The 23,184-nt window shown below is 37.2% G+C and overlaps 1 long non-coding RNA gene across 1 annotated transcript; it reads left to right on the plus strand.

Moving 5' to 3' along the window:
* The first annotated feature begins 9,481 nt into the window (after positions 1–9,481).
* Positions 9,482–22,881, plus strand: LOC129274790 (uncharacterized). Its single transcript, XR_010295386.1, has 2 exons — positions 9,482–9,639; positions 18,683–22,881. It is a non-coding gene; the product is annotated as an uncharacterized LOC129274790 (long non-coding RNA).
* Positions 22,882–23,184: the final 303 nt, after the last annotated feature.

Genomic DNA, 23,184 nt, shown 5'->3' on the forward strand with positions numbered 1-23,184 from the left:
GCCAAGTAGGCCTATGTATTGTCTTTTTATATTTCATATAAGATTCTCTAAATATACCTTTTCAGGTGTCTCGATTATAAAAAAATAATAATAAAGGCCTATGAGCTAGCGCTGTGCGCTCGCGTTTTGATTGGTGAGTTATGTATACCTATATATTAATTTTATAACAAACTACTTAAATCCCCCCATTAAAAGAAAAATCCGGATCGCGATTTGCGCTCGTATTATTTGCTAAAAATATATCAATCAATGAATCCTATTCATGATTACAAAAATACTTAAAATATCCAGTTTTCAGGCCTCATGCACTGTCAACAAATTTCACTCACTCATTAGGCTTAACAGATTAATAAATATGAAATAAAATTTGTATAAATTCATTATAACTAAATTGTCCCTTTTTCAGAAATAAATTTTTAGGAAAACAAAGAGAAGATAGTCATCATTCTTATATGATGACAAAATGTCCTTAGGCCTAAAATGTCTCGACCCTAGGTCAAATAAATAATAAAATATCAGCTCGCGCTTCGCGCTCGCATTATTTATATAGTGCTATCAAATTTCCCTATATACACAGTGCTCTAAACAGTGCTTAAATTGACCCTTTTCATATCGGAATTTCAAATATTATTTTCAGCTCGGGCTCTGCGCTCGCATTATTGATTTTTATGATGAAAAATGAAATGTATTCAGATTGACAGGATTCTGTCTAACTCTAAAACACGCGCACGCATGTTTTTAGGATACAAAGCTTGATCTTATTCAAAACGTGCTAAAATTATCCAGTTTCGAATCAGAATATCAAAAAAAATTTGCTCGCGCTTTGCGCTCGCATTATTATTGTAGGAAGATACCAAAAATAACCCATCCTTTTTCATGATTGACAAACATGAATCGAATGTCCCATTGGGGGATTTGAAATCTCATCTTTTTAGGTTGGAATATCAAAAATGTTCAGCTCGCGCTTCGCGCTCGCATTATTTAATCGTTGAAATATGTATCGTCTTAATGGCTAACTGCAAAACATCCTTAACATGTCCCTTTTCGACCAGGCCAGAACGAATATTTAACATTTCTGCTCGGCTTCGCGCTCGTGGTAATTATCTAGTTATATACGCTGTTCAGGTTCACAAACATTGCCCAAAATGTTCAATTTTCAGGACAAAATACATGAAATTTCATTTTGTCTCACCTGCATAGCAGAGTGAGACTATAGGCGCCGCTTTTCCGACGGCGACGGCGGCGTCAACACCAAATCTTAACCTGAGGTTAAGTTTTTGAAATGACAGCATAACTTAGAAAGTATATGGACCTAGTTCATGAAACTTGGCCATAAGGTTAATCAAGTATTACTGAACATCCTGCCTGAGTTTCATGTCACATGACCAAGGTCAAAGGTCATTTAGGGTCAATGAACTTAGACCATGTTGGGGGAATCAACATCAAAATCTTAACCTAAGGTTAAGTTTTTGAAATGTCATCATAAATTAGAAAATATATGGACCTAGTTCATGAAACTTATATATAAGGTTAATCAAGTATCACTGAACATCCTGCATGAGTTTCACGACACATGACCAAGGTCAAAGGTCATTTAGGGTCAATGAACTTTGGCCGAATTGGGGGTATCTGTTGAATTACCATCATAACTTTGAAAGTTTATGGATCTGATTCATGAAACTTGGACATAATAGTAATCAAGTATTACTGAACATCCTGTGCAAGTTTCAGGTCACATGATCAAGGTCAAAGGTCATTTAGGGTCAATGAACTTTGGCCAAATTGGGGTATTTGTTGAATTACAGCCATAAATTTGAAAGTGTGTTGGTCTAGTTCATAAAACTTGGACATAAGAGTAATCAAGTATCACTGAACATCCTGTGCGAGTTTCAGGTCACATGATCAAGGTCAAAGGTCATGTAAGGTCAAAGAACTTTGGCCATGTTGGGGGTATTTGTTGAATTGCCATCATACATGTATCTCTATAAGTGTATTGGTCTAATTCATAAAACGTGGAAATACGAGTAACCAAGTATCACTGAACATCTTGTGCGAGTTATAGTAGTTTTCAAAATCAGCACTGCTGCTATATTGAATCGCGTGATGCAGGTGAGACGGCCAGAGGCATTCCACTTGTTTAGATTACGTAGGGCTTAAGAGATTATTACACATTTATGTTGCTTATAAAGTAAAGCTAGGAAATGACTGTTAGGACATGGGTGTTTTGCCCCCCCCCAAAAAAAAAAAAAGAAGAAGAAGAAGAGAGAATCAAGACTAAGAAAAAATAGAGAGAAAAGGAAAGGGATAAGGATGAAATATAATATTATTTTCCAAGTATTATGTCAAAATCTATCACAACCTTGTATTTTTGTAATAAAAATGTCAGCATATTTGCTTGCTCACTTCGCTCACTGGCAACTTCTTATTAATTTTATGCGATACACCATATCGAGCCCCCTCGAAATTGTTGGCTCATTACGGCACTGGGACAACCCCTTCAAAGAAACCAAAAAAAATCAACTTTGAGCGGCCGATCGGGGAAAATATGGGTGAAAAAATGGCCCCTCCCCCTAATGGCGGAAGCTGGGTCCGCCCCTGACTTAGGCTTTCAGGATATAATACATGATAAATCTATTTTAAAAAATCAGATCGCGCTTCGCGTTCTCATTATTTATTTAGGCCTTGTGAGATACCTCAATTTGTTTTTAAGAATGAAATATCAGATTTTCTTTGACGTCTACCCCCCCCATTTCATTTATTTTTTTTAACTTGGTGCCCTCGCCACCCATCCCCCCCCCCCCCCCCCCCCGTGCACCCATGCTGAATAAATACGCCACTGATGAGGAGAATTAGTCGATTGCTTCGAGATTGCATTATTCCCAAGAGGTTATCATTAATATTATTGAAGGGTATTCTAACACAACAGTACAGAAACTAAAGCTCCCATTCACAGAATATTCTAGTAGGGCCTACTCTGGTAAGAAGTTAAACCAAATTGAACCCCCCCCCCCAAAAAAAAAATAAAAAAAAATCGCTCGTGCTTTGCGCTCCCATTGATATTACATTATATATTCATGGATTTTTTTTTTCAAGAACACATGAAAAAGTGGTCTTTTGTTTTTTTTAAATGTGATTATAAGATAATTCAAAATCCATTTAAGGCACTTTAGTTAGCATGGCCGGGAGGGAGTGGGCGCCATTTTTCGAAAAGTACACATATGGGCGCCAAAAATCAGGTCAAATTTGCCCCCCCCCCCCCCCCCCCCCCTCCCCACGAAATCCTGGATCCGCGCCTGGGTTCTATAACAATAACCCAATTAGGGCATTCACCCCCTGACAACTACTTCAAGGAAAATATTATCCCCATATTTTTACCGGCGGGGACTGATACACCCCCCCCCCCCGGAAATTTACCCTCCAGATAATTACCCCTAGTATGGAGCCTTGAAAATGCTATTAACGTGACGACATGGCGTGGTACTTTATCTTGCCATGTCTTAATTAATCATTGGCGGCGGAAGGCAAAAAAATTTAGGGGGGTCCACCTGAAATTTTGGGATGGACACAGGTAAAAAAATTGACAAGCAAATCAACCAAAATTTGTAGGAAGGACCACCAATTTTGAAAAATTTTTGACAAGAAAAAAGGTTATAAACCAAAATTAGGGGGACAAAAAGATTTTAGGGGGGGTCCACCTCAATTTAGGGGGGACGTAGAAAACAAATTGACAAGCAAAAAAAAGGTTCTCAACTAAAAATCTAGGGGGGACCGTCCCCCACCTCAAATTTAGGAGGAAAGGTCCCCCCCCCCGCTTCCGCCGCCTAAGTAATTAATACGCTTATTATTTTGACATAGCGATATATTCTATCTTGTCAGGTCGATATGTCCACATGGCGAGATATGAAGTGTACAAGCCCCGGCGAGAATCCCGATATATCGCTATGTTGACATGTAACTTATTTAAGTCGACTTGGCAAGATAAAATATCTCGCCATGTCGTCAGGTCGATGGCTCCGTATGGCGTCTAGAGGGTAAATTTCCGGGGGGGGGGGGGGGGGGGGGGGTAACAGTCCCTGACGATAAAATATGGGGATAATATCTTCCTTGAAGTAGATGTCAGGGGGTGATTGTCCTTTGGGTCATCGTTATAGAACCCCAATGGACTCGTATCATTGGCCTTTTGACCTCTTGATGGCATTGGATCTCACTATATCCTGACCATAATTTTACACACACCGCGGGCTATCGGACCCGCGGTCTATCGGACCCGCGGACTATCGGACCCGCGGTCTATCGGACCCGCGGACTATCGGACCCGCGGTCTATCGGACCCGCGGGCTATCGGACCCGCGGTCTATCGGACCCGCGGTCTATCGGGCTGTAACCAAACATATATACAAAGAGAAATTACTAAATACATTTACATATTAAGTTCTGAATTACATTACTTTGTGAAAAAACAATAATCTAGTATGAATTCAGAAGATATTTTTTAAGTTTTCCTTTGAAATTTTGTATTGAATGACATTGTATAATATCCAATATGTATGTGATGGAAAAAAGTAAACATGGAAATTATGATCATCATAAAGAAGAAATTGCTTTATTGTTTATTTTCAAAGTCCAACTTAATCTTGTATACAGTGCGTATCAATAAAAACGGGACAGTTTAGGAAAGTCTATCAAAAGTTTTGTTTGAAATTATGATGTCTATTTTTGTTATGTTAATATATGCCCTTAAATCTTATCTTTCAAATGATGTTAGAAAAACAAGATTCGTTCATGCTTGAGCAAACACGAAACGTTTTTGTCAGGGGTTCAAAAAAAGGCTTGCGCCAGAATGGCAGAAAATGAGAGTATATATTGATGATCAGACTTCTAGCTAATCAGCAGCCTCCTCTTAAACTTTTCATTATCTTTGTCATAATTCTTGAATTATTTTGTCAAAATTCATTTACAAAGCTACATGTATTGATTTACTTGAATCAGGGAAGGAATTAATTTCTATTCTTAAGGGCTAATTTTGCCATATTGGGGCGACGGCTGAATTTCGGGGGTATTTCTTTAATATCAAGGGGTAGTTTTTTTTTCCCCCAATGAGTAATTATGCTCTGAAAGCATATCTAATTATTCTGATGTACATAGAATATTGATTTTCTTGAATATTGATGGGGCAGATATTGCGGCAACTTTAAAAAAGGTGGTCGCCCCCAAAGCATTCCATTTTGCACATTTAAGGGCGATTTCGGCTGTCATGAGGGCGAAATCGCCCTCATGTTTTCCCTACACTGGCCTGAATTGTTTTGTGTTTACATTTAAATAGGTTTTCTTTTAGCATTGAATATTCCTCCATAAGCAACAAAGATTATGATGACTTTGAAAGAAATTAATCATATTGTCAAGGGGACATTGATTTCTTGAACAAGTTAAATTGTGCGCTTGACAGGACAATATTAATTAACAGGAAAGGATTCATGTTTTTTAAAGGCACCATGAAATTGGTAGCACAAAATGAAATGATTTTAAGAAATTACATGCTCGCCCATTAACAAAGCAAATCCCCTTACCTGGGTTAACAATTTTATGAAGGAATATTCAGTGCTAAAAGATACATGTATCCCCACAAAATAATTCAAGTAAATCAATAGGTTTGTAAATGAATTTTGACAGAATGATTAAGAATTATGACAAAGATAATGAAAAGGTTAAGAGGAGTCTGCTTATTAGCAAGAAGTCTTGATAATATTTTCTCATTTTCTGCCATTTTGGCGCAAGCCTTTTTTGAACCCCTGACAAAAACGTTCCGTGTTCGCTCAAGCAGGAACTAATCTTATTTTTGTCTCGCCCACCAGAGGTGAAGGCGAGACTTAGGGATCCAAATGTCGTCCGTCCGTCGTCTGTCGTCCGTCCGTCACAAACCTAATGACACATAACTCCACAACCGTAAGTCGTTTTTCAACCAAACTTGGATGGTAGATGGACTTGGGGGACCTGCATGTTATGCTATAGTCGGAGGTCACATAGTAAGGTCAAAGGTCATTTTCAGGTCAACGTTAAAGTTTACATGCAAGACTCTCTTATGACACCTAACTCCACAACCGTAAGCCGCTTTTCAACCAAACTTGGATGGTAGATGGACTTGGGGGACCTGCATGTTATGCTGTAGTCCCAGGTCACATGGTAAGGTCAAAGGTCATTTTCAGGTCGACGTTAAAGTTTACATGCAAGACTCTCTTATGACACCTAACTCCGCAACCGTAAGTCGCTTTACAACCAAACTTGGATGGTAGATGGACTTGGGGAACCTGCATGTGATGCTGCAGTCGTAGGTCACATGATAAGGTCAAAGGTCATTTTCAGGTCAACGTTAAAAGTTTACAAGCAAGACTTTCTTATAACACCTAACTCCACAACCGTAAGTCACTTTTCAACCAGACTTGGATGGTGGATGGACTTGGGGGACCTGCATGTCAGGCTGCAGTCAGAGGTCACATGGTAAGGTCATAGGTCATTTTCAGGTCAACGTTAAAGTTTACATGCAAGACTCTCTTATGACACCTAACTCTGCAACCGTAAGTCGCTTTTGAACCAAACTTGGATGGTAGATGGATTTGGGGGACCTGCATGTTATGCTGCAGTCGGAGGTCACATGATAAGGTCAAAGGTCATTTTTAGGTCAACGTTAAAGTTTACATGCAAGACTCTTATGACACCTAACTCCGCAACTGTGAGTCACTTTCCAACCAAACTTGGATGGTAGGTGGACTTGGAGGACCTGCATGTGATGCTGCAGTCGGAGGTCACATGGTTAGGTCAGAGGTCATTTTAAGGTCAATGTTAAAGTTTACATGCAAGACTCTCTTATGACACCTAACTCCGCAACCGTATGTCACTTTTCAACAAAACTTGGATGGTAGATGTACTTCGGCGACCTGCATGTTAGGCTGCAGTCGGAGGTCACATGGTAAGGTCAAAGATCATTTTCAGGTCAACATTAAAGTTTACGTGGAAGGCTCTTATGACAAGTGTTATTCCATCCAAGTCATTTCACATTAAAGTTTCGATACAATTTTGTTGCGTGCCCTCGCAAATCACGATATTTCTTGTTCTTTTCATAAGTGGGCGAGACACAAAATCGCTTTTGCCTTGTTTCTAATGGCGTTTGTAAGATAAGACCTAAGAGCATCCATTAACATCAAAATATAGACATTATGATTTCAAACAAAATTTTGATAGACTTTTCACAACTGTCCCGTTTTTATTGATACACACTGTAGATTCAACATGTGGCATTTGCTGACTCCATAATTCCTAGATTATACAAGTATGTCAAAGAGGGATAGCCTTGGATCCTCACACATCCATTAAAAGAATCCTTTTCAAAGGATAAGAGATGAAATCATACAATGATGCATCTACTAGACATACATCACTAACAGAATCAATGCAAGACATGCAATCAGGCAGTCATGATCAGGAATCAATAATCTGTTACCTTCTGTGAAAACAGACTTGCAATGTGTGGGTAGTTCATATCCGAAGGGTGGGGCCCTCTTAGATTTGTATTTTGTTATTATTATTAGAATAAAAAAGGAGTTCTATGACAAATCAACTCCTCCATGTACAAGTCTTGAGATGGTTAGGATGTTCATAGTAAATACGCACTCACTCAAGTGAGATGAGATTAATCTTTACTTTAAAGGTCAAGTCCACCCCAGGAAAATGCTGACTTGAATAAATAGAGAAAAATCAAACTAGCATAGTGCTGAAAATTTCATTGATTTTATATTGTTTATTGGTTTTAATAAATGAATTTGAACTTGAACTCAACTCTACTTGGGAAAGAAAGGGGTATGCTTAGGATTTATAATTTGCATACTGCATTTTAAACATGATACACTCCTCTGGTTGCATGGAAAGTCACCATAATGAATGAATTGTGTAGCAGTGTCTCATATGCATAGTGTTGTGCTCGTCCCTCTGTTTAAAACCTCGAAATATGATAGTTCATGTGTTTTACACATATTTGCATTAATTTTGCATAAATTTGCATTAATCAACATTGAAAATTTATTGATTTACTGATTTGGGAACTGTACAGAAATCAATGTAGATTTGATGCCCCATCAAAATGAATCCCAAATACCCCCCCCCCCAAAAAAAAGGCTTCTAGAAAAGTTTAGGTCTGTACTATACATATACAGTAATTTACGGTGAATAGTGTGATTTTGCATAATTTTGCATAAATTAGCACTATGAAATAGGATTCCAGTCATTGATATCGAGGCATCCTATCAAGAAATAATGCTTTTGGAACCAGTGACACATGTGGAAAAATAATTGTGATTTTGACAATTCTATATGTCAAGATTGATAAAATATGTGTTTTTGCATATAATTTGCATAAAATTTGCATAAATTAACCTTAAGAATTGATTCATACTCACCAATTTTATAAAAATCGACCTACAGTTGAATATTTAGCAAAAGAAGACCCAAATACACAAAAATTGGGCATTTGAAAATTATTTATAGTGAGATATGGTGAATTGAGTTTTTTGCATAAAATTTGCATAAATTAGCATTTTAAAATAGGGTGCCCTTCACCGATTTCGGGGCACCCTATCTAGAATTAATGCTTTTGATAGCAGGGACCCACATGCAAAAAATGGCGCTTTTGTAAATTCTGTCCCCAAAATTTTGCTAAGGCCCCTGACTAATGTGTCAGGAAATTAAAAGTACTACCAGAAGAAATAGCTTGTCCTTCTATGTCATTCAAAGCATTAAACATTTGTATGCAAATATTACAAGATGTAAGTCATATACCTTTACCAAGTTTTCCTGACTGCTTGAAGGTAGGGTTACACTGGAACCAAATCAGCTACAAATTCATCCAAATACTCGTTTTCGGGAGTATTCTGTTCTCCCTCCGCGAATGTGAGAAAATTCTGGAGGGATTTGGGGACATTCAAATCAGGCCGTATTCAGGCAAAATCGGTCCGAATTTATTTGGGAGAATACGGTTTTGGTGTAATACTAGCTTTAGAATAACGCAAATGATGGAAATCACTCTGAAGCTTTGAAAAAAAAAGCAATCCTGAAAGCGTATATGAATGGAACTGGAAGATGGCAAATCTGCATATTAATTCCCATCAGCAATATTTGAATATTTGTCAGTTTTATTTGGGTCAACAGAAAGTCAGTCCCACTTCAAATGACAAAGGGGGATATTTTAATATCTTGGTAGGCACCAAACTACATGATGCTTTTGTTAAGTTATTCGTAATTTTCCTCTGTATGAGCTTCATGAAGCTCCTCTCCGGTTGTATTGTAAGATTTCATCTGAATGAAACAAAATGGGGATACTTTTTAGACTGGTGGTTCTTACACACAGCTTCGGAACCTTGTCCTCCAAATTATATTATTAAAATATTTAACATGGATTTAATTTTCTTTTTATTTATCTTTATTTGAATAAACAGGTTGATCTTCAGCTCTCTATTCCAATCTCTTGAAATCGTTGGACCATTTCCTGCATACTACTTCTTCAATGGACTTCTCATCACTCTTCAGATTCTCAATAGTTATTGGTTCTTCCTCATCTCATGTATGGTCTACAGAGCTATTACCAATGGCCAGGTAAGTTCTTCCTTATCTCATGTTGTCAACAATGGCCAGGTACATGTAATCATGTGTATAGGTGAAGTTTCCAGGCTTCGAATCACAAGGTCTGGGGTTCAAATCCCACACAGCACTCTCGTCCTTTGCCAAGCCGTTTATCTACATTTGCCACTCTCCACCCAGGTGTAGTAAATAGGTACCCAGAAGGAAGGAATTACTTGAATGCTCGAGCACCTGATCAGGATAGCCGTGCTATAGATGGGGTAATAGTATACAGTACTCAGATACATTCACCTGTATTCTGAAGTCAGGTGTAATTTACAGTCTGGTCTGAAGTTGCGTTTTTGTCTCACCTGCATAGCAGAGTGAGACTAGAGGCGCCGCTTTTCCGACGGCGACGGCGGCGGCGGCGTCAACACCAAATCTTAACCTGAGGTTAAGTTTTTGAAATGACAGCATAACTTAGAAAGTATATGAACCTAGTTCATGAAACTTGGCCATAAGGTTAATCAAGTATTACTGAACATCCTGCCTGAGTTTCATGTCACATGACCAAGGTCAAAGGTCATTTAGGGTCAATGAACTTAGACCATGTTGGGGGAATCAACATCAAAATCTTAACCTAAGGTTAAGTTTTTGAAATGTCATCATAACTTAGAAAATATATGGACCTAGTTCATGAAACTTATACATAAGGTTAATCAAGTATCACTGAACATCCTGCATGAGTTTCACATCACATGACCAAGGTCAAAGGTCATTTAGGGTCAATGAACTTTGGCCAAATTGGGGTATTTGTTGAATTACAGCCATAAATTTGAAAGTGTGTTGGTCTAGTTCATAAAACTTGGACATAAGAGTAATCAAGTATCACTGAACATCCTGTGCGAGTTTCAGGTCACATGATCAAGGTCAAAGGTCATGTAAGGTCAAAGAACTTTGGCCACGTTGGGGGTATTTGTTGAATTGCCATCATATCTCTATAAGTGTATTGGTCTAGTTCATAAAACGTGGAAATAAGAGTAACCAAGTATCACTGAACATCTTGTGCGAGTTATAGTAGTTTTCAAAATCAGCACTGCTGCTATATTGAATCGCGTGATGCAGGTGAGACGGCCAGAGGCATTCCACTTGTTGAAGTATGGACGCCAATTGTGACATAAATCTCTAGCAGTAAAGCATTAGCTCATTTGACTCACAAAGGATGAATAAGATACATGTAGTTGTCTTAAAGAATTAGGAAAGAGCACAGTGAACATTACAAGCATACAGTGTAAACAATATTTTTTGTTATCTTCCTAGGGCTGGGACTAAAACCCGGGTACCCGGGTCCCGCCCGGAAGCCTCGGGTACCCGGGTACAAAAATCAATACCCGATACCCGAAAATTGCTTACCAGTATAACGTATGTGTATTTGATTTGTATTGCATAGTGTAAGACATGATTGTAACTCATCACAAAAGTACACAAGTCTCATTTTGAATCTCACCAATTACCCTCGAAATATCCATAATTGTACACGCCTACTTAGTTTGTTGTACCCGAGCAAATGGGAGGCTGATTGTCAAACATTCGTACCGTTGCACACAAGACGTACCATCCAAAATGTACCGTTGCACGGCTTTAGGAGATGACATCACAATACTAGGATTTAATTCATTGCGCTCAGTAAAAATGAAGGTGCAATACGCGTATAAGCCTGCTGGCTAAATGTGCAATGCTGCCCAAGTTCATGTGCGCTTGTGGGAATTTGCTTTTTGCTTTCAATATTTTTGCTCCCTTTTCATAGATTACTGCAGGGAAAAACTCTGTTTTTTCACATTTTTGCTAAATTCCGAGGCGTTGTACAACACAAATAGCGAATATTCTTATTCGTGCAATGGTGCAAGATTTCGCATTCGGTGAAAGAAAGAAACGCTCTATTAGAGCATCTTTCTTTCACCTCATGCGAAATCTCGCACCATCGCACTCATGCCTATTCGCTATTTGTATAATATACAAGTTTTTCAAGTGATGATGTGACTGAGATCGTTCGATCGTCGCCATGTTTCTTTTGCAGCTTAAGCATAGCCTACGAAGCGCCAGCCATTCACGTTCGTGTTACCATTTTCAGTTCATTATAAACCGACAATAAGGTTTATCGCTAATCAGAATCGCAATGCATCATGGGATCCAAAAGGGGGCCGTTAGCTAGCTCTGCACGTGCGCAGAGCTAGCTAATGGCCACCTTTTCGATCCCATGATGCATTGCGGTTTGGATTAGCGATATACCTTATGGTAACACGATCGTGATTGGCTGGCGCATTAGGCGCTCCGAAACTACCCGGAAATCAATTGACTTTGTGCATGTAGCGATAGATTCTACAAACTCACGAACACGATGTAATATCAACGCTACTTCGTAAGATTTTGACGGAAAAGCAAGAAGTAATCAAAACTTGCTTACCTGTGTGGTATCAGTGAGAAAACAGATCCTCCGAGAATACCTTTCATAATTAATATGAAATATAGGAAAGTGGAATTCTAGGTCGATTTTGGTACAAGGTGACAGAGTATTGCAGACTTGTTTTGATGGAATACTGCATGGGGCACGAGAGGCTTGCACTGCGCATGCTTACTATATTTTCATTCATAAGTTTGCTTGCGGTGCAATGGCTGGATGACGTCACCTTTGGGGTTTTTCAACCAGTCATATTTCATGCGACATGAATTTCGGGTACCTGGGTACCCGCCCGAAAATTACCACGGGTACCCAAAGACAAAAATACCCGAAAGTCACAGAGCTTAAGTTAAACCTGACTTCTGAATATAGGCCATTGTATTAAGTGCAATACAAATTTGCATATTATTATTATTGTTTTTATATATAGGTACATCTAACCAGAACAAAGTGGCTTCTTTAACTAGCTATTGCTGATGACATGGATAGTGTATAACATAGCCCACTATTTTGCTCAAAATACTCTGTCTGAAATATCATGTAGCTATTTCCAACCCACTTGACTGTAAACCTTGCCACCATTTGACAGGGAGTCCTCATCATTATTATTATTATTATTTATTCGGCATAATCAAACACATAAACAACATATACAAACAATAGGAATATGAGAGTCACATGGATGCCGGGAAAGGAAAAAGATTAACTAAATAACTATGACCCGAAGGTCTTCCTTTCCAATCCATGTGACTTTACAAAGATAACATACATGTAATACAAATTAGTAAAATACAACTATTTAGTTGTTGAAGATGACAACAAATTAAATTAGAATCAAATAAAGAATCAAAAAGAAGAAGTGTCAACCTGGGTAGAAGTAGAGCTCACAAGAAAAAGATAAAAATAATAATTATTAAATGTGAGCACGTGCCCAGATTGACACAATCTGAATGAAGAGGGCGCTGTGCAATAAATGATTTAGCATGCATGTATACAAAATGATTGGCATATAAATTAAGTTTGATTAGACCCTATACATGTAGGCTGAGAAGCCAACATTATGATTGAGACAAGAGATTACTCTCCCCCCCCCCCCCCCCCGCAATATATGACCAAAAGCAAGTTTTACAACTTCATTGATGTAAACTGAGAATAATTATGATCAATGTAAGGAATTTGGAACAATTAATTCAGAAAAAAGAAAAAAAACACACGTCAGAGTCTCATGTACACTGCACAACATAAAGCTTACAAAAATCTGGAAAGCTGTCAGAGCTTAAATTTAAATTAGTTGAAGAATAAAATGAGTTTACATTTAACCGGTTGATAATACATGTTGTTTTAATTTATTAAGCCAGGTGTGAAAGGACAGTACAATATCTACCTTTAAAGTAGAAGGTAGTGAATCCCACACACGAGGAAATGTATGAATAGCAGAACCATGCAATCTTTGGGTGCGAGCTTTTAGATGTTTGAATTGAATCACTTCAAAATATCTGGGATTAACATGGATATTATATTAAACAGCTTCACATTTTATAAGGCAAAATAGTACTTTAACAATAAAACTCATCAAAAGATAATTCCGTCTAGAATTGAGTGTGTACCACTTCAAGTTTTGAAGACGTATGGGATACAGTGGCGGATCCAGGGGGGTGGCGCAAGGGGCGCGCGCCCCCCCCTAATATTTGAGCGGCGCCGAAGGCGCCGCTCAAAAAAAAAAAAGTAAAAGAAAGAAAAGGCTGCTTGAAAAAATAAAATAAAGGAAAGAAAAGAAAAGGCGCCGCTTAAAAAAAATATACACTGATATAATATTAGCAACAGTAAGAAAAGACTATCCCCCAGCAAAGCACAATCATATCATCTTCCTTATCATTTCTTTTAACTACCCTTTTCCCAACAACTTCGCCGGTTAAAAATAATCAGCAGTGCGCTGCCTGCATATAACTGGCGCCAATCAAGAATAATCAGCGCCACCTTAATCTAAATCGGGGCCGGACAAGAATAATCAGCGCCATCTGGTTATAAATCGGCGCTGCCAGAGTCTTAACCGGCGCCGATCAAGAATAATCAGCTCCACCTAAATCTAAATCGGCGCCGGGCAAGAATAAACGGCGCCATCTGGTTATAAATCGGCGCCGGTAAAGAAAATCGGCGCTGCCTGAATTCGTAACCGGCGCCGATCAAGGATAATCAGCGCCACCTACATGTATATCTTAATCGGGGCTGGTCAAGAATAATCAGCGCCATCTGGTTATAAATCGGCGCCAGTCCAGAATAATCGGCGCCTCCTGGTTCTAAATCGGCGCCAGTCAATTATGAATTGCCACTGCCTGAATCTTACGTGACGTCGGTAAAAATAATCAGCACTACTTGTTCTAAATCGGCGCCGGTCAAGAATAATCAGCGTCCCCTGGTTCCAATAAATAGGCGCCGGTAGAATAATGAAGAAGGGCCTATTGCCAACCAAATCTAGATCGGCGCCGGACAAGAATAATCAGCACCACCTGGCTAAAAATCGGCGCCAGTCAAGAATAATCGGCGCCTCCTGGTTCTAAATCGGCGCCAGTCAATTATGAATTGCCACTGCCTGAATCTTACGTGACGTCGGTAAAAATAATCAGCACTACTTGTTCTAAATCGGCGCCTGTCAAGAATAATCAGCGTCTCCTGGTTCCAATAAATAGGCGCCGGTAGAATAATGAAGAAGGGCCTATTGCCAACCAAATCTAGATCGGCGCCGGTCAAGAATGATCAGCGGCACCTGGTTATACATTTTATTGTTGAATGGTCATAACAAAGCTTATCGCATGCCCTTACAGAGTAGACTTGGGCGGGGCAGTTGCCCACAGAATGACAGATGTCATGAAATCTTTAATTTATTTTAAAAATCCCAGAATCATACAAAAGCGTAGAGCAAATCCTTTAATTTGATCTTATTTTCCAATGCTTTAATAAAAAGAAGGTCAGTCACTTTTCTTCTTTACACATTCCACATTGTGCCACCTCTATGGCCTTTAGTTTAAGACAGCTTCTATAGTGTTTTATGAAGATGATTCGATATTTTAGCCCAAAACTTTGCTAAAACCCGTTGCTAGTACCGGGAGTGTATAATTACGCAAACAGACGTATATTGAGATTGAGCTACACAACTCGTTCTTTATTTAAAATCGTGCTTAAATTATCCGCTTCTCAGATTGGAATATACAAATTTTCAGCTCGCGCTTCGCGCTCGCATCATTTCTGTGGCAAAACCCCATACTTTTTATGATTAAATAGGTGAATAGAATGTCCCTGTTTCAGGACTAAACGTCAAAAGAACTCCCGCTTCGATTTGCAATAATCTTTTGCTGGATACAATCTTGTTCTTTATTACAAACGTCCATTAAACTGTCATTTTTTTCAGATCGAAATATCAAAATTTTAAGCTCGCGCTTCGCGCTCGCATCTATTGTCTTTTTAGATACCCATCTTAATCATTGGTACCAAAAATGCATAGAATATCAAGCTTTCTGGTCAGAATATAAAGAAATTTCAGTTCGTCCTCGGCACTCGCATTATCTGTGTAGTGAAATATGTATCCTCCTCATGAGTTACTACAAACAGTCCTAAACAGGCACCTTTTTCTTGTTTTCAGGTCAGTATACTAAAAAATTTCAGCTCGCGCTTCGCGCTCGCATTAATTTGTTGGTGAGATATGTGTTTCTATCTCATGAGTCATATAAGTATATATATATATATATATATGCATATGTGTGTGTGTGTTTGTGTGAGTTTTTTTGTTTTGTGTGATATTGAGCGCCTTTGGAAAGTTGATTCATGATTTTGCCCCCCAAATCTTAAAAAAAGGATCGACGCCCCTGTGTATATATATATATACATATAGTAAAAAAAACTTGTATCTCTATTAATATTCAAAAGTATTGGCCTCATCGCAATAAAAGGGTTATTACACGATATTTTGAAATCGCACATAAAATGCATACTTTGTGTTACTTTTTGCTTGTTTCTTTCTTTAATAAGTTTTTCAATCTCTCTCTAAATATGTTTTAGAAAGATTATATGTTTAGATTGATGTATATTTATGTTATAATGAGATATGTTTAAGTGGACTTCAGGGAATTGTCGTTCGCAGCAAGGGGAAAGGGGGGGGGCACATTCGCGATCTGCTGTTGTGAAAAACATTTTTTTTTCATTAACATTTCATGAAAACTATGAAAAATGTGCAAATGTGAGATGTGCACCAAATTTTCGAGTCTTGCCCCCCCCCCCCCCCCCCGGAAATATTATCTGCGTGTGGTCATGCAAAATGGCATGACTGGAAATCCTACATTTTGAAAAGAGCATTTGGTAGGGTCAGACTTTACCCCCTTTTTCAACATTTTCTTTTATGGCGCCGGTGAAGTGCAAAAATATGTGCGCCGCTCGGCAGTGCGCCCCCCCTTTCGCCAAAAGCTGGATCCGCCTATGGGGATACTCCATTTCCTGTCTTCTCTGCTTGAGAATAATGCGCGTTGCTCGCCTTTGTATTTTTTCAATTTTATCAATATGTCCCTTACTATGTAAAAACCTGGCTGGTTGCCCATATTCAATGAGTGGGAGAACAAGGCTCTTGTACAAACACATTAAAGTGTCACTGGATAGATGTTTTGCTACACTGATAGACCAGGTTCTTATGAAATATAATGATCTAGTAACTGCCTTTAGTATTGAGCATGCCACATATTGTTACATGTAGCACAAGCTTTATACCTCATATAAATGCATGCCAGATTTGGGCTTGAGCTTGAAATTTGGTATAACTTTGCTCTGATGAAGGCACAATTCAAAGTGAATCTCACTTCAGTTGATTTTCATTGAAGCACACTAGATTAAGCAGTTCATTCTGATGGAAACAAATCCCAAGAGAATAATTCACTTTAGCTCTTGCTCTGTCCTGTTTATCATATACATGTACATGTATCCTGTAGAAAGCCATCTATTCCAACATCTAGATTTACTTCAATATTATATATTATATTTATCTACCTGCTATGCTAGTTCATTGATATAACTTGCTGCCTGAATATAAATTCCAACATCTAAATTGCAAACATTTGTTTTTTTGACTTTATACACCCTGTATATGATTGTTTTGAGTTTTGACTATATACACCCTGTATATGATTGTCTTGACAGATCAGCATGTTCCTTCTTGTTTTCATAGGGAATGAGTTTATTATATAAATGACATAAGTGAAGCTTGCCAATCTTTTAAGAGTGAGAGGGGAATGATTTTTTTATTGCAAATGTTACTTCTGAGGTGAATAATGTCTCTTCTTAGCCTTGTTAAATGTACAGTGCGTCCCAGAAAAAACGAAACCGATATTTAGCGATGATTTATCATAACTTAATCACAAATACAATAGACAAATGACCTACCAATGTAAAGCTTAGAATCTCCTCTTTCATCTGATATTACTTAGATTATTCCTCATTCACGCATGAGTGAGCAAAAACAATTTGAAGGAAGGATACCAAAAACTCATTTGGCGGGGGGTATCTGAATTTTAAAAAGAAAATCACATGCCTAAAAAGTTCAATATCTACTCTTTAATTTGATACCTTAATCACAAAAAATGGTCAAGAAGTAAAAAAGTTACGTTTCCTTGAAACAATGCTTGTATTTCCATAATTTCATTAAATAAACGTGTTTTCACCGGTTTCCCACAGAAGCTATCGCATGGTTAACAAAAGACTTCATGCATGGCTGATCGTCAACAAAACGGAGTGTTGAGTGAGTTTGAACGCTAGCCTGTAAAACCTCTTCATTTTATGAAATTATTGAAATTCAAGCCTTATTTCAAATAACCAGCACTTTCTTATTTCTTGACCATTTTCTTTCATTGAGGTATCAAATTAAAGAGCAGATATTGAACTTTTTAGAAATGTGGTTTTCTTTTTGAAACCCAGATACAGCCCACCAAATGACTTTTTGGTATCCCCTCTTCAAATTGTTTTTGCTCACTCATGTGTGAATGAGAAATAATCTAAGTAATTTCAGATGAAAGAGGAGATTCTAAGCTTTACAATGGTAGGTCATTTGTCTATTGTATTTGTGATTAAGTTATGATAAATCATCGATAAATCTCGGTTTCGTTTTTTGGGGGACGCACTGTATATGATTATATTGTACATTATAGCTTTAACTTTGATCATATATGACCAGCCACCCTAAAATAAGTCACCAGGGAAGGCTTTCTGTCAAAATTAAAAATAGTAAGTTGGTCTTAAAAAACTGAATATTAGATACATGTAATTATCTCCTTGATACTATCAAAATTTAAAGTTGTAAACTTATTAATAAATAAAAGACAAGATAAGAGGAGTTTTCACACCATTTTTAACGACTGCTTGGGTGTATCATTGAGATTGCACTGACTTTCTTCTACATTCAGTCAAGTACTGTGGGTTATTGTTGATAAATTTTGACAAGTTATTTATATAATTTTGAAGCTTAGAATGTTTTTTTTTTGTCAAGATGAATTAAAACTTTTTTTCGGTAGCCGGGCAATCCAACAATTTAACAAAAAAATGTGATTGATTTGAAGTAATGATATTATGTGTTGTACTCCCTGTTAGGTTACCAAGGATGCCAGGAGTGATGTAGAGGAGAGTAGTTCAGAAGATGAGTTGATCAATGAGAAGAATGGTCAAATGAATCACAATCATAACTTCCCTAATCATGTCAATTCCAACTACAAAGCAGTAGCCAATCACCATTGAGCATCATTTGAATTCATTCAAGCAGGATGAAGCATCGGGCAATCTCAGTTTACTACACTTCGATGGTAACTTTTTTTATATTTCATAATTGATACAGAACCTTGCAGGAAATCACCTTCCATTATCATTTCATTTTTTATTCAACCAATATTCCAAGCCTACATGATGTTTGAACAGTGGTTATAAGCTTTGTTAAGTTGAAATGAAATAGGTTGATATTTTTTACCATTTTATGCATTCTGTATATTGGATGATTTATGTATTCTCCCTCAAGTTTTCTTCTGTCTTTCTACCAGTATGATATCTTTTATGTTTAATGTCAAACAGAATCTAGGTTGTTAAATGGCTGTCTACATGATGCAGGTTGTGCACTGTTGAAAGACAGCTTTTTATTAATAGGTTCCAGAACGGCATGCTTTGATGTAAGGTAATTTGAGATTGAAAGATTCTTGAAAGTTAAAAGCCATTCAACACCAATATGTGTGATACCAGTCTATGAGATTCACCCTAACTCACCCCCCCCCCCCCTCGAAACCTTATAATGCTCTGTTACTATTACCGGGAATACGTTACACTGTTAAACAGTATGATAATGGTAAAGTAACATCTTTGATAGTATCTGAGGTTGGCATTTTTTATACCAGATATTTTAACTCTCCGGTGCTTTAAAAGGATTTTGTTCCACTATCAGATGTTAATCATTATGAAAAGAGTCTGTCTTATCTGTAAAGGAAACTGGGATGAAATAAACATTCTTTACAAAGATTCTTAGGGGGGTGGTGTGAAAGTTAGAGTTAATTAAGATTAATTGTTATGTACTAGAAAGATCATTTTTGTAAGCAGATGATTAGAATCTCCTGTAACTCGGGTTCCAGGAAAGCTTTGAGAGAATAGCTATTACTAGCCTTTAGACAAGGCCCTGTGTCTGACATCATGTGTATAACAAAACTTGAGCAAGTAGTAAAAAGAGACTTAACTAGGCTTGAGTCCGCTAGTTGAGTAGCCAATTAGCGAGCATATTGTTCGCATCAATGAGCTCCTTAATACAGGAGTGAGCACATACTGGTTCCATGATGTCATTCATTGACAGTACGGATTGGTACATTGGCCTGATGACTCATTAACCTGGTTCTCACCACTAATCTTGATTCAGCCGTTACTTGACTAAGACCATGTCACAAGGCCTTGTCAAAAGGCAAGGGTATTGCAGTACACCGTTTTTCCTCTGAATGAAAACCCAACATTGTCTATACCATTATCTGTTGATTGATTGATTGCTTTTATTTCTTTGTCCAATGCACCAGATATAAGTTTACAAGGTAATGTGTACAAATGTAAAATATAACAAATTAATAATATAGTTGTAGTATCAGCATTGGATTAATAATATTAAAAACAAGTATTACTCATTAAACAAAATGACAACTTTAATAAAAGAATGCAGGCCACATTGGGAGTGATTAAACTTGATAATGGTGGCCTCATGAAAAGGTACATGTATTTCTTTCTTGATTTGTAACATCCTATTCCAGGAGTAAAATCTTTAAATCAGGTGAAAAAGAAAAATAATAAAACCAGCAAATATTTATTCAGGAACTGCTCCATTACTTATAGACCAATTACTTTCACATCATGTTATACTTTCTGACCCTTTCCTTGCTATTTACTGAGTTGAAGCCTTACAGAGAGATCTCCTTTACACCAATTGATAGTATAGAGATATTCTGATTCTTGGTCTCTTAAATTTTGTCATAATGCTACATGATTTCTATGTTTAATTGAATTCATTCATTTATTTGAAAAGGTTTTATTGTTTGATCAGATATAACAGCTCCATTACTGCATTTGATTTTAATACATTCAAGTGCCAAAATACAATGTCATATGACATACGATTCAGCAGCTGCTTGGAATACATTATTATTATCACATGTTGACAGAATTAGCCATACCTATTTACTTTATACTAAACCAGTCATCTAATACCATATTGCAGATCACACCCAGGTGAAATTCATAACCCCCCCCCCCCCCCCACCAACCTCACTCCAGATAGTGGTTATGAATATTTTGACATCAAAGTGCCTATAAGTAATATTTTTTATGAAAGCTGCATTCATGGTAATATTTGGAGAAAAACATCTCGCTTTGAATTGAACAAGATTATTTATCTACATGTACTTTATCTGAAATGTTATTAATCTGTACTTCTATCATCTGAAATAATTTCTTCTTTTTCCAATGATTCAAAAAGTCTTTCTATACGATGATTGTTTGAATAAAGGTTTTTCTAATGCCAAAGAATGTTTCACAGGATATGTGAAAAAAAATAATTCTATGTAAAAAGAAAATTAAAGAATATTGGATGGATGATCAACAGAACGTTGATGTAAGGGATATTTAGAGCAGAACTTCTTGAATTTCTTTATTTCATCTCACATACTCTCTTTGCTTATGTGTGTATATATATCTGGATTTAACAGATCAATAATCTTGACAGTATTTTGAGGTTGGAAATTTATTTTGTTTTTTGAGCTATGTTGCCTCATATCTACCTTGGTTTTTCATTTGTATGTTTATTATTAGTATAGTGTTGAGACTTTATGGAAAATCAGAGAAAAATTGTAAGTTCTCATGCAGATTATGCTTTGCAAACACTGCAGTTATTTCACCTGTGCACATTTTTTTTTTTTTTTGCCTGAAAAGAGTTTCATAAAATTCTGTGCATTCTGGGATTCTGTTTTTTCATATCACAGGAATTTGTTGACTCAAGTGATATGATTTGAATCATCTAATGTGAAGAACATGAAATTATTTTTAGTTTGATGTATAGGGTGTTATATTGCAATGAGTATGTAATTAATTCATTTTGTTACATGCTTACATTTTGATTTTTTCTTTCATTTATCCAGATATTATGGTTGTTTAAAAATCAAGATTGCAGTGTATTTATTGCATTAAAAAAAAGATAGTTAGATATACATATATGTATTCTACATAGGCTCTTTGTACGTGTACTTCATTTTCAGTTAAAAACGACTTATAATAATACCATTTGTGCTTTTTTCTTAAAGACTAAAATACCAAATATTTTGTAAAAGCATGACTTCTTCACAATTCTGTCATGTCAAAAATGTCTTTATTCCAAGTGCTATTGATGTGTATTATGCCCAGGTTCTGTTTCTTATTTCAAGACCAGTTTTTTATACTATTTTAATTCCAATATTAATGCAGTATGGCATATGATATTAATGCCTCCGCCCACCTTAGGTTGTTCAGTCCGTCCCATTTTTGTCTCACCTGCATAGCAGAGTGAGACTATAGGCGACGCTTTTCTGACGGCGGCGGCCTCAACACCAAATCTTAACCGAAGGTTGAGTTTTTGAAATGATAGCATAACTGGTTGAAAGTTTATGGATCTGATTCATGAAACTTGGACATAAGAGTAATCAAGTATCACTGAACATCCTGGGTGAGTTTCAGGTCACATGATAAAGATCAAAGGTCATTTAAGGTCAATAAACTTTGGCCAAGTTGTGGGTATTTGTTGAATTACGATCATAACTTTGAAAGGTTATTGGTCTGGTTCATAAAACTTGGACATAAGAGTAATCAAGTATCACTTAATATCCTGTGCGAATTTCAGGTCACATGGCCATAGTCAAAGGTCAATGAACTTTAGCCATTTTGGAGGTAATTATTAGATTGCTGTCATAACTTTCAAAGTTTATAGATATACATGTAGTTTATAAAATGCGGATATAGGGGTAATCAAGTATCACTGATCAGTCTTAGGTCGCTCCCCTCGTTTGTTCTTGTGATAAGAACCGTTAAACAGATAAACTTCTTATTTGGATCATGAGAGTTACAATGATTTCATTAGTTTTCTAGGTGTGGATGTCAGAGGATAAAGGTTATTAAATTAATTCTCATGATAAATATAGACCTGTTGGTCTAGTGGTAGTTACCAATTTGCTTGAAGCAAATCAACGAAAGTTACATTGTAGAATTCAAACTAAACACAAAGACTTATCTTTGGCAACAAAGCATTTTTGTCTCACCTGCATAGCAGAGTGAGACTATAGGCGCCGCTTTTCCGACGGCGGCGGCGGCGACGGCGGCGGCGACGGCGACGGCGGCGGCGGCGTCAACACCAAATCTTAACCTGAGGTTAAGTTTTTGAAATGACAGCATAACTTAGAAAGTATATGGACCTAGTTCATGAAACTTGGCCATAAGGTTAATCAAGTATTACTGAACATCCTGCCTGAGTTGCATGTCACATGACCAAGGTCAAAGGTCATTTAGGGTCAATGAACTTAGACCATGTTGGGGGAATCAACATCAAAATCTTAACC

Source organism: Lytechinus pictus, chromosome 13 (genome assembly GCF_037042905.1).
Source record: "Lytechinus pictus isolate F3 Inbred chromosome 13, Lp3.0, whole genome shotgun sequence".
In the NCBI taxonomy this organism is placed as follows: Eukaryota; Metazoa; Echinodermata; class Echinoidea; order Temnopleuroida; family Toxopneustidae; genus Lytechinus; species Lytechinus pictus.